We start from the raw sequence: 13,482 nt of genomic DNA, 5'->3' as shown, positions 1-13,482 counted from the left end.
TTGAAATTGCTAAGAGCACGGACCCCAGAGTCCAACACCCTGGGTTTAAATCTCAGCTGTGCCCTTTAGTAATTGCTTTAACTTGTTCATATTATTCAAACTCTTTATGCCTCAGTGTCTTCATTCATAAAAGTTAGATGATAGTAACTATAATTTTGGTGAGAATTAAATCAATATATATATGTGTGTGTGTGTGTGTGTGTGTGTGTGTGTAGAACATTAAGTGTCATATTACTTTATATATACTAACTGCTTTTATTTAAAAATGAAAACATTGTGAATAAATTACAAAATCTAGTTCCATTTGGAAAGTTTACTAGAATCAGCATCATAAAGCACAGGTTTGAGGATCAGCCCTTCTGCATGCCAACTCTATGATCCAGGCCATATCACATCCTCTCCGTAAACCTGTTTGTTCGCAAGACGAATAACTTACTTCCCACCCATCTCGTGAGGTTGTTGTGGAGATCAGATCACATACTGGGTTTTGCAAGGTCTCTGGAGGCTGCAAAGTGCTGGACGAAATATAGGTGTATCAATAGGGAAAATATTTGGCTTAAGAAATGAATCTCTACTTTTCTACAAGAATTGACTGCGCTGGGCCACACCACATTTTCTTCTCAACTGAAAATTTGCTTGTAGATTTGCTTTATTACTGGAAACACTTGCTCTGTTTTTCTGTGCTGGTTCCAAGATGCCACACAGTAGTTGCCTGCCTTGCGCTCCTGGATTATGTGAATCCTTAAAATAAACCATGTTAGGTCTGATGCTTTAACTGGGTATTTGAACACATAGAATGGTTTAAGGTTACGTGAAATATACCCAAAAAATGAGAGGAGGGAAAATGAATTCATAAAAATTCAGTAAAAACATTTTTGTCTTAACAGATGACCACATCCTGGTACAGAAGTGCATTCCTAATATTCCGGCACCAGGGGTCCTTTACAGGAATGTTGAAGTGTTTTCTTGAAAATCCCCGCACAGGGTAGATACAGTACAGGCATAAAACAGTGGGTTCTTAAGATTCAGTTTTTATAAAGTGCTCAGAAGGCCCACAACATTTTAAAGCAGAGATGGAAGTAGACAAAATGCCTTTCTGTTTTCGTGCAAATTCTAACCAACCCTTGCGGTTACGAACCCACATATTAATAAGCAAACTGATCCTTTTCTACAGGAAATCCAACATAATGTTTATGTGATGCTACCCTAAGCTATGCTTTTCTGGAGGGATGGTTCCCATCATGCCACCAACTCCTCTGTGGAAGTCAATGTGGGTTGTTGCTACTGTGTGGGTCCGTTGGGAACGCCTCCAGCTTCAGGTTAATGATATCCGAACACACATAGCCTACATTCAGTTGTTTATTGTTCTGCAATAACAAGAAGTCTGCAAGTACATAATGGCTACTAGTGTTGATTTAGTGGCCAGTGATATTAGCGCTCATCATTAGCATTTCAAAGATTCGTGTGATCTCATGACTGCCCAGTGGCCTGCAACCGTCCCAAGTATCACATACTTGAAGCAGGTACATTCAGAGGCAAGACTGCGGTGGGAGAGGGGGGTCCAAGGGCAAGCAAATCATGGGACTGGGCATTTTTCTTCACAAAGGTTCTTGTTTTCATGGAGGAGATTTTCCCCAAAAGCTTTCCAGTATATTTTCTATTTCATTCGCCAGACTGGGTCACATATTACTAGAAGGAGAGAAAGTAGTTGAGTTCACTTTTTCCAACATCTGAACAAAACCATAACTGAAGTCAGTTTGGAGTCAGGCAAACACCAGACTATGCCATTTGGGCTTTTATTTTATGCTTATTTTTTTGTAAATATATCATATGTAACAAAGAATTCAAAGCAAAATGATAGTTTCGGTTCCAATACAAGGGATTATCTAGATTCTCCAACAGTTAATATTTTAGTACATTTACTTTTTTATTCTCACTCTTTCTTCCATCTTAAATGTACACACGTATTGATCTTTTTATGAAGTAATTGAAATTAACTTGTGGACACGATCCCTTATAAGTTTAAATACTTTTAAGTATGTATGTCCTAAAAACAAAGAAAAAAAAAACCCTCCTACATAACCACATTATATCTTTAAAATCAGGAACTTGACATTGATACTCTCCTCCTAATAATTAGATTCAGATTATGCACTTGGGGCAGCAATATCACAGAAATTATGGTATCTTCTCAGTGTTCTGTTAGGAAATATGTAACACTGATTTGTCCCAGTATTGGCAAGGTAAACTATGACTACACAGTTAAACTGGTAGCTGCTAGCTTCTCCACTCCAAAGTAACTATGTCGTCCTTTGTAATTACAAGGATAGTAAAACCCTGGTTCGCGAGCATAATTCGTTCCAGAAACATGCCTGTAATCCAAAGCACTTGTATATCTAAGCGAATTTCCCCATAAGGAACCATGGAAAGTCAGATGATTCGTTCCACAACCCCAAAATATTCATATAAAAATGATTACAATATTGTAATACGATACAAAATAATAAAGAAAATGCAAAATATAAAGAAAAATAAACAAATCAACCAGCACTTACCTTTGAAAACCTTCGTGGCTGGTGTGAGGGAGGCAAGAGAGAGGAGGGTTATCATGCGGGACAACTTTCACTTTCACTAACGGAATCGCTGCTATCTATTGGCTCAGTGGAATCTTTCTTTTCATGCAACTTTAACAAGGAATCTATCCAGTGGCACTTGCTTTGGCCTCCTTTTGAGTATTTCGCAGAAATGTGACCTCGCATTGTCATTAAACAGATTCATCGCTCACACTGCTACAGCCTCATTTGGGTGGTGTTTTCTACAAAACCTTGCACTGTTTCCCACATTTTACACTCGTCCCTAATCTCCCCTGAAATGAGGGATTTCTCTGTCTTTTTCTCCTCCTCCTCTGCAGACGAGATGCAGAAGTAGGCTTCTTACAAGATCTTGCAATTTCTGCCACTTGCATACCTCGTTCGTACGTACTTCTCGATGATTTCCTTCTTAATTTCCACCGTAATCATCTCCTTCTTTCTTTTTCTTTTTTTTTCTTTTTTTTTCTGTTTTTTTTTTCTGAGGGAGAGACAGACAGAGTGTGAGCAGGGAGGGGCAAAGAGAGATGGAAACACAGAACGTGAAACAGGTTGCAGGCTCCCAGTTGTCCGCACAGAGCCCGACGCAGGGCTGGAACTCATGAACCACGAGATCATGACCTGAGCCGAAGTCGGCCAGGCAGCTCAACCGAGTAACCTAGGTCCCCCTCCTTCTTACTGCCTTTCTTTTCAAACTTTTTGTTCATGGGGGCCGTTGAATACCCTCGCACGATGTTGACTACAGTACAGCATTAATTAAATCTTGTCATATACTGTATTGGATGTAACTGGCAATAAGGCAGCAGAGGAAAGGGTCTATACCTGCAGGCAGCCTGACCTAGAAGGAAGCAAAGCATTCCTAAGCTTCCTCTTACATGGAAAAGCAGAGGACCGTCCAGAGGTGCTTTGCAGTGACAAAAAAATACACTCGTGCTCGCTGTGGGCACCTTCCACGGTTCTGAAAAACCATTGATTTCTGCAAAGCACCTCACCTGAGACCAAGCATCCGAGCATGAGAGATGACCACCCACAGACCCACAGTGAGAGAGAGAAAAAAGGACCATGGGCTGAGTTGTGATCGTGTGATGTTTGGCATCGAATACTACTCATATTGCCAGACATCGTTCCTTTAACAAGTTAATAATTATTAGAAATGTTTGCTTGTGCTGCAGAACGCCTGCAAACAAGTTACTCTCAATCCAAGGTTTTCCTGTACTTTGTTAACAAATACTCTGAGACTATGAAAATATCCTACTTCTCATTACACTTTCACTGACTGGTTTTAATATCCATTGATTCTTACTCTAATAAGTTAGTATTATGATGGTTATTAGATGGTTATTTTATAATTCTATAACTCCATCTACATTGAGTAGTTTACATGTCACTATTAGGAAGAACGTTGTTTTCTCCCCATTAATTCATTTATATAAATATAGATTTATAGATTCCTTCTTTGTTCAATGGACTAATATCCAATGATATTATTTCGGATGATAAAATTATCCCCTATTTGGCCAGTGGTAGCCCTTCCAAATTGACCTCTGTATCCTTGTAGTGAGGTATTATTATTATTCCTCGAACACTTTTTTTCCTTTCTGTCAAAATAAATTGTTCCATGTTCAACATGTATTTTTGTAGCCCCAGGCCCCAAAGCACCCATTTCTACAAGAAGTCCTCATTCCTTTTAATGGAGAATGTTATTTGTAAATGTTATTTGTAAACCAGCATCTGGGGTCTACATGTATTCATTACTACTTAGATCTCATTGCTTTCAGTCTTCTTAGTAAAAAGAACTAAGAAATATGTATGCATATACCTATATATTATATGTGTGCATTTACTTTTATATTTGTTTATATATCTATCTATTGAAAACAACGGGCTTACTCCAGAACTTCGCATTCTAATCTAAACTTAAGAATGGTCTAGCATTCCCCCTGTCCAATTTCCAACTCCCCTTCTCCAACAGTGAGAAACACGACTTCATTATCCTTGTTGTGTTAATTTATTTGTTCAAGTCTCCTCCACGTAACCAATGTCCGAACAAGACTGGTTCTTGGCCATAGGACCACCTCTGTCTGGTTCAATGACGACTATACCATAGACTTCCTGTTTACCTTTCACAGCATATTATAGTCAGTGTTTTAGAACTACTTTGGCACAAATCCACAGAAATAAATCGATTGACCCATTCAGTTGGAACAGTCACAGGCTCCTGTGAACAATGAGGAACACTTAAATTAATGAGTAGAAAACTAAGAGCAATCACGAATAACCAAAATAGTTGCTCAAATCTTACTATTTCTTTCCCAGATAGAATGTGGTTCAACATTATACCACAGACATTTTCCCAAACTTTCCATATTTATTTATTTTATTTTTTCCCAAATGTTTATTTAAATTCTAGTTAGTTAACGTATAGTGTAATATTGGTTTCAGAAATAGAATTTTATTTTATTTTATTTTATTTTGTTTTGTTTTGTTTTGTTTTATTTTATTTTATTTTATTTTATTTTATTTTATTTTATTTTTAAGGTTACTTGTTTCTTTTGAGACAAAGGGTGCATGGGAGGGCAGAGAGAGAGGGAGAGTTAGAGAGAATCCCAAGCAGGCTCCACACTGTCAGCACAGAGCCCAACACAGTGCTCAAACCCACAAACTGTGAAATCTTGACCTGGGTCAAAATCAAGAGTTGGATCCTTAACTGACTGAGCCACTCAGGTGCCCCTCAGAAGCAGATTAGTGGTTCATCACTTACATATAACACCCAGTGCTCATCATAACAAGTGTCCTTCTTAAGACCCATCAAAGCTTCCATGTTTAAAACCTGCATCATTTTTTATGCTGCTATAACTCGTTATGCCTACTTTTGTCCAGGCAACATGATACCTTCCATGAAACTGTCTGTTTGCCAGTCTCTAGCCAATGTTGGAGCTCTTGGAAGACAAGAACTGTCATTTCATTCCATATCAGGGCGTATCCCAGTGGCTAGCACCCTGGTTTTTCATAAACATTTGCCAAATCACTGAGTTATTCAATAACTAAATAATGCCACCATTAGTTAAAATGAATACACACGACCATTAAGTGAATGATCTAATATCTTTCTGGGTTTTTTTTTCTTTTTGAGACTATTTTGATTGTTTTCCTCTTTCTTATGGATCTTCAATACATTTTGATAAAAGCCTATTAAACTTTTATGCACCAGGCCCTGTGTTTGAAACTGCTACTTGAACCCGCTTTCCTATAGCAATCGTTCTGTAAATACCCAGTCTCAACACACTTGACTCAAAAATGAGTCAAGAGAGTCCCAGTCAGGCTCCACATTGTCAGCAAAGAGCTTGATGTGAGGCTCGGGCCCATGATCCGCGAGGTCATGACCTGAGCCAACATCAAGAGTCAGCCGCTTATGCGACTGAGCCACCCAGGCACCCCAAATTATCTCATTGATTTTTCGAGTTCATTGCATGTTATGACGCATATGAGGATATTTTGATGGGTTTCTGTTGCTGTTTCTTTTCTCTGTTCTTCTGTACAAGAAAAAGTCTTAAAAGCATGGCCTGTTGTCACTGTCTCCACTTACCTTACATTCTTTCCCATACAAGCCCCAGTGAGTTTTCTTGGCAGAAATACACCAAGACCTGAGAATCACCGTTTCCGAAATGACCTTTATATTTCAAAATTGTGTAGTCATGATTCTGTTTTCACTGGTTTTGATCTCGGCATTACTGGACATAGTTGGTGCCTCCATCCTTTCCGAAGTTCTCTCTGCTCCTGGCTTGAACGACACATACGCTTCTGGTTTCTTCCTTAACCTCACTGGAGCTCTTCTTTGCTGTTTCCTTTCCCTCTCTTTGCCCTCTAACTATTGCAGGACCTTAGGTTCAGTCCAGGGACTTCGCTTCTCCTCAACATTTGCTCTCTCATTCACCCAGTATTTTCGTTTTAAGCACCACTGGCATTTCAAAAAATCCAAAATGTTTCTTCAAGCCCTGAATTATTTCTCAAATTCATGTATACAACTGCTACTTAGTATCTTTATCTGGTTGCCTCATGTGCATCTCAGACTTTATTCTCTCTTTCTCTCTTGATCGCCCCTTGGGTCCTTCCCATTAATCTTCCTATTTGTAGTAGATGGCCCAACCATCTGCTCAGCCTCAACATCTAGGATCTATTCTTTCTCTTATATCCAGTCCATCAGTGTATCTGACTGATCCTACTTCTAAATCATATCCCAAAACTGACTTCTTTCCATCTTTTCTGGCTGCTCCCTGGTCCGTGTGACCATTTTTTTTTATCACCTAAGCAGCTATAATTGTCTACCAACTAGTTTTCCTGTCTTCACTCTCACGCCACTAAAATATATTCTCCCTATTTAAGGCAGGGCCATTCCTTACATTATAAATCAGATTATTCCATATTCCTAAAGTTTCCACCCCTAAAATTTTCTATTGCCTTATAATAAATCCAAACTCCTAACTCTGGCTAGTCATGGTTTACTTCTTCATCGTCTAAGGCAACTTTCCAACTTTTAAACTATGCTCCAGACAAGCTCTCCTTTTTAAAATTCCTTGAACACAACAAAAATGTTCTTCTTGTCTGTTCCTCCTATTTCGGTTGCTTTCCCCTAAACTTGCCATGGCTAGCTCCTTTTTTCCATTTATATCTCAGCTTAAATATCATCTTACCAGAGACATCTTCCAAGTGACCTCATCTCAAGTCATAATTAATCACTCTCTAAGACAGCAGCATATTTTAACTTCTTACTTATCCCTAATCAATACCACATAATATTTTCTTGTTCATTTTTCCTTCACTTGTTTGATTCTCCTTGGTATAAGGCAGGACCTTGTCTATCTTTTTTACCAGTATACTCCCAGTGCCCACAACCGTGCACAGACTGGCTACTCAAATACTTTCTGAATGAATGATTCCTTAATCACATTATTTTATTCACTAGCACATGGAAAAGAAACTTCAACATGGGTGCTGTCGGGGACTGTTATCAGGTTTCTCAATAAACTTAATGTTGCATTTTTAAGTCTGGCTGCTTTAGGAGGTAGATATAACTCTCAGTGGTGGGCAATACCTGAATACTTGCAATGTGACTAGTGAAACTGGGAAAGCGAACATCTAATTCTATTTCGTTTACATTTAAGTAGCCACATGTGGCTAATGGCCACGATTCTGGATAGAGAGCTCTAGCGAGAAAGTTCCTCCATTGGAGACAGTTTCTCTGTCTTAATTTATCTCTCCATCTTGAGTACTGAGCAAGCTTCTGACGCAACACAGATGCTCATGAGGCTGAATGAAACTCTTGCAGCAAAAGTGGCACTGGATGGCAAGTTGGTGAGAACCCTTAGCCTTGCTGGAGAGAGGCAGGGAACCCAAGTGATGCCTCAGTGATACAGAAGGCTCTCATGTGATGTCTCCTCTTCAGTGTAGTCATGGAAGTAGTACAGATCTTAGGGTTTGGAGGTAATAATCCGAGATGCCCACCTGCTATTGACAAGCTATTTGACTTCAGTTGAGCTACATCAGCACTGCTGAGCTTCTTCTTCATCACCTGTAAAATGGTGATGTTAAAGAATGCAGCTTATAACTCACTGGATTTTTATAGGAATCCATTGAGGCCAAGAATAGGAAAACCAAGCTGTAAATTGTGAAGTGGTCTGTAAGTATATGGTTTTGTTATTAGTCCCACAGATTGGTCCCGTTGGCAGATAAATATTAGGAGTCAGTTATCAAACATCACATCATCTAGACAGTATTGGCCCTAGAAATGTTGGCATCTGCTCATTTTACCCCATGATGGAAAAAGAATAAATAAATCATAAATGATTAATTTAGACTTCCCTCCACACCTCCCGTTAACAGCTTAAAGCCCCCACCACACAGCAGGCTTGGTGATGAACTGCTGTGGTAGAACCTTCAAGACGGCGGCTAACCCCTTCTCCAAGTACAACCAGCTGTGAAAACAAATTTAGCTCCACCAACATTGCAAAAGAGCAAAGCCTTTTCATAGGTTAGAGATATAATGTTCACCCCATTCAGAGGAACCCAAACCAAATACCGATGGCTTGTGGGGTAAGAGGATATTAAGCATAATAGACAGATTATCTGCTAGTTTACTGAAGGTGAAGGAAGAGACGTTTGTCATAGTTTTCCTAGAAAATGAGACTTTATCAAAGGCAGAGAAGGTGAAAGGTCACCAGTTCTATTGGTGCGATTATTATCTTTACATAGCTGGAGTGGCAAAAGAAATGATCCCAAACAGAGCAAAACAAAACAGACCTCACCGAAGCACTTCAAGATGAGCCCCCAAGAAGCCATCACGCCAGACCTGCCGGCTTCACCTTAATTTATCATCTCAGGTCTTGTTGACAAGAGTTGATTGGGTTTTCCATCTATCCAGGCTGCAGCAGGTTTCGTCATGACAAACCACTTGGTGAACACTGGGAATGGTTATTTTTTAGGAAACACCATTAGAGCAAAAATGGTACTACCATTTTTGAGCACGTACTGCATCCCTGAAACTATTCATCTCAACTGACGATCCACAAAATAAGTTACCGTTACCACTTCGCAAATGAAGCAACTTGGGCTTCAGCAAATTGGCCCATCATAGCTGGCTTCAGGGAAATTTATGCTTTTAGTGTTAGTAAATACGGTAGTGAATATCATATCAGAAACAGCCACTTATATAAAGTACTTTCCTAGTGCCTCAAAGATGTGCACATAAGAGACTTGGTAAGCAATGTCTGTTAGGTATTTTTATCAACGTATCTTGCTCACATCTCTCTACAGCTTCTCATCTTGGAAAGCTTGGAAATCTCAAGAAACTCTTCTTCTGTTCAAGCTAGTTTGCTTTTGTCCCTCTTTCATCTGATCTGAGTGGTCTACTCTTACTGGTTAATTGCACTGACCCCTCCCCGGCATCTGGTGCATCTGCTCTGTCTAGCTCCTGCCATGTAGCGTGTGCCTTAGTTGACCGGTCTGACTTTTGTTTTACCTTCCTCTGAAAACATGGCTCTTTGGAGTTTCCTAGTTCTTTATATTAAAAAAAAAATGAGACTTTCCCACATAGGCTTCTCAGAACCAGGAGTTAACCCAGAACTGCTAGTTCCTTTGACACTTTCCACACACTGAGATACCTCATATTTTACTGTTTTTTACCATAATTTATTGTCAAGTTGGTTTCCATGCAACACCCAAGGCTCATCCCAACAAGTGCCCTCCTCAATGCCCATCACCCATTTTCCCCTCTCCCCTACCCCTCATCAACCCTCAGTTTGTTCTCAGTATTTAAGAGTCTCTTACGGTTTGCCTCTTTCTCTCTCTCTCTCTCTCTCTCTCTCTCTCTCTCTCTGTAACTTTTTTCCCCTTCTCCTCCCCCATGGTATTCTGTTAAGTTTCTCAAGATCCACATATGAGTGAAAACATGTGGGAGATACCTCATATTTTAATGGAAATAACTATGATTTAACAAACTCGGATGTTGCAACATGAGTTGAAGCTTAAAAAAATGATGGCAGCTAACATTTCTTGTTTTCTAAGTGACAGGTAATTTACTGAGCCTTCACACACAGCAACACATTTAATCATAAAAGAACATAAAGAAATGGAGGTCATGATCATTTTTATTTAACAAATGAGTAAACTCAGGCAGAGAGAGATCAGAAGATTAGTCTAGGACCACAGAGGGGCCAAGTGGTAAACCAAAGTCTGACTCCAAACTTGTATTCTTATGTGATCTAGAGTGGTAGCATGTAAAAAAGTACGTAGACTTTGTAAACCAGAGCCTTGACTCAGGCCATCTCTACCACTCCATGTGGGCCAGTCTCCCCACCCCAAGCAAGCTGGCCAACATTTCTACATGGTGGTTATATGCATGAGTTCTGGAACTGGACTGTCTGAGTTGGCTCCACTCCTTCTTCTTACCAGTTACTGGAAGCTTGGACAATTGAATTGACCATTCTGTGCATCAGCTTCCTCGTCTAATGATGGTATCTTTCCCCACAGATGATTAAAGAAGTTAATATAAGTGTTTATAACTGTGTTTGGCCCAGAGTAAACGGGTAACAAATAGTAGCTAGGATTGTTGTTATGGTTGAGATTTGGGGTCCTCACTTGTTAAACCAGGATGACATCTGGCCGGTCTTGTCAATGTATGGTGGAAATGGGGAGATCAAAACCACCCACCACTGGGTGCTATTACCCTTTTGCTTTGGCAGATGCTTTGGAGAAGCCACTGAACCTCCACAGCAATTTTCAGAGAAGGTTTGGATAGAGACATTGTTCTAGGGCCCAGGGGCTGCGTCTGCTTCATTTTGTTTCTTTTTCTAGATCCTTTACTGACTTAGTTCACCCACAGCCTGTTCACACAGGACAAACAGATGGACAAGCTATCAGAGCTGGGCAGACAGGAGCGGAGTTAGAAGCAGCAGAGACATGAGTCGGACAGCCCCGACTTCAAGTCCCGTCTCCCACGCTCCATAGGCTGGTCTTGGGCAGCCACCCACACCCTCTGAGCCTGGTCTGACACGTCTAAAATGCAGAGAGCAGCACCAGACTCACGGACTACCATATCATCTTAAATGTACCATATGTAAAGCCCACAGGAGAACTGTTTTCCACCCAACCTCACTTCACCAAACGCTCAGGGTCATGGGCAACTCTATCATCTCCTGGTATCAGTTCAAGAACTATGGGCTGGATTTTTCCCGTGGGGGAAAAAAAAAGAGGGGAAAAAAACCTACATTGTGTGATTAATTTAAGTGCATGAGAATTGTAGCATTGATGGTTGGTTAAATAGAGCTCTGTGTTTAGGTTAAGCACTGATTTCCTTTAGGTAGCATATGCACTTAATTATTCAGCATGAGTAACACTTAAATACAGTAGTATGGATCGGTTTAAGGGAAGTGCAGTACTGGTTCAGTTTAACTAAATGGATGCAGGTCAAGTAGGAGCTAAAATACAGCGTCAAGTTGAAACGTACAGATGAGTCCCCGCTAAGGCAGAACATGAAGGTGGTCAGAAGCGAGACAGGTTCCATGTTCCATGGCTTCATGTTCCAACTGCTTCCCTGTTCCCTCCCACCTCCACCTTTGAGACCACCACTAGGATCCCAAGCTCTTCTAAAATGTTAAAGATAAATATGTAATGAAATGCCCATACGTGTCATTCATTCTAACGGTATTTAACAAGCACCTACTGTATTCCAGGCCCCAGAATATAAGTGCTCAGGGCATAGATGTGCCTCAAGCACATTACCCGATGCACTCAAAGAGATTGAATAAACAGGCAATTTTCCTTGGACTTAAAAAATAAAAAAAAAAATCATCAGCTATGGATTCCTCTCTCAGGGAATTTTCTGGAGTCTAATAGGTTGGGGGAAGAGAAAGCTGGGGCAGGAGAAAAGCCACTGGCAAAATCCCCCAGAGTTTGGGGGAGAGTGGCTGTGACTGTGGAAACCCCCCACACATTCCAGGTAGAGAGAAGGGACATGAGGAAAAGCTGGGTGTACAAAAGTCACAGGAAGCAGACTTTCTGGAACAGCCTCACGGGCTCAGTGAACAGAACCCAAGCCACTTGACTTCCACTATTGCTGCTTTTTTCCATTTGATCTTTTCAAGTTAAAGCTCATTTTGTGCACCATTTTGGAGAGGCATGGGAAGGTGTAACAGGCACCAGGCACTGAAGCAGCAGAATGTCCTAGAAGAAGCACCTTATTGGTTTTAGCAGGCCAGGCACCTCAACCCAATGCCGGGTGACTGGATATGCCCCCCCTCAGCAATAGGTACTTCTGTTTCCTCATCCATGACACAAGTAGGTCCCACAATATCGCAGACTCCACTAGCCTTCGTATTGTTCAAGTCTGTAAATTCTCCAATGCAAACTGGCCAGGGAGAACATGTCTTCCTTCCTGGCCTTCCACTGTCCCCTTAGAATAATGCATGACCTGGTCTCTTTGGATTCTTGTTTGCCTTCCCAACACCTGAATATGCACGTTGTGCCGAAGCACGAAGTAATGAGTTTCTGCTTCCAAATGTTGTTTGACGCTCGGGAACCCTGGTGAAGGGAAAATGTGTTTCAGTGGGCAACAAAGATGCTCTGTCTACTTCCGGCACCTACCCTCACAGGCTCTGGTCTTAGCTCATCCTAGTCTCCAGGCTCTTTGCAATTCTGCAAATTGTTGATAATCTATAGCAATATCAAGTAATCGTTGTCTATAGACATGCAAATTCAGTCCTGTCCTTAGAGGTCTAATTGACTGTCCTCCTCACCTGTGAGTAAACAGTTTTATATTCCAGTAGTCCTCATCTATGAATGTCAGTTCTTCGTATTTTCTTCAGAATTAAGGACACACTCTTAGACTGATCATTAACCCTCAACCTTTGCGTCACGAAATGGGAAACTCAGGTAGAGTGTGGGCCTGGAGGGGTGGTAAAAGTTCTTTTACTTCTAGCATCTGATACCTTAGACCCTCTGTGGGTCTGTATACTACATTATACTAACACTAGATGAACTGTTAGGAATTTTTTTTTTCACTTACAGCAACAACAACCACAACAACATTTTTTTTAAATTTTTTTTTCAACGTTTATTTATTTTGGGGACAGAGAGAGACAGAGCATGAACGGGGGAGGGGCAGAGAGAGAGGGAGACACAGAATCGGAAACAGGCTCCAGGCTCTGAGCCATCAGCCCAGAGCCCGACGCGGGGCTCGAACTCACGGACCGCGAGATCGTGACCTGGCTGCAGTCGGACGCTTAACCGACTGCGCCACCCAGGCACCCCCACAACAACATTTTTTTAAAAGTAGGCATATCGGTTTGCTAGAACTGCCATGACCAAACACCACAGACTGAGTGGTTCCAACAACAGAAAT

The 13,482-nt window shown here is 40.9% G+C and overlaps 1 long non-coding RNA gene across 1 annotated transcript; it reads right to left on the bottom strand.

Moving 5' to 3' along the window:
- Positions 1 to 1,343: 1,343 nt before the first annotated feature.
- On the bottom strand, positions 1,344 to 2,983 carry LOC109499272. The gene is made up of 2 exons (XR_002156545.3): positions 2,556 to 2,983; positions 1,344 to 1,689 (listed from the first exon to the last, which is right to left on the bottom strand). It is a non-coding gene; the product is annotated as an uncharacterized LOC109499272 (long non-coding RNA).
- Between the last annotated feature and the right edge of the window lie 10,499 nt (positions 2,984 to 13,482).

The sequence above is a fragment of the Felis catus genome, chromosome B1 (genome assembly GCF_018350175.1).
Source record: "Felis catus isolate Fca126 chromosome B1, F.catus_Fca126_mat1.0, whole genome shotgun sequence".
Lineage (NCBI taxonomy): Eukaryota > Metazoa > Chordata > Mammalia > Carnivora > Felidae > Felis > Felis catus.
This window is presented reverse-complemented; position numbering and strand designations above follow the sequence as displayed.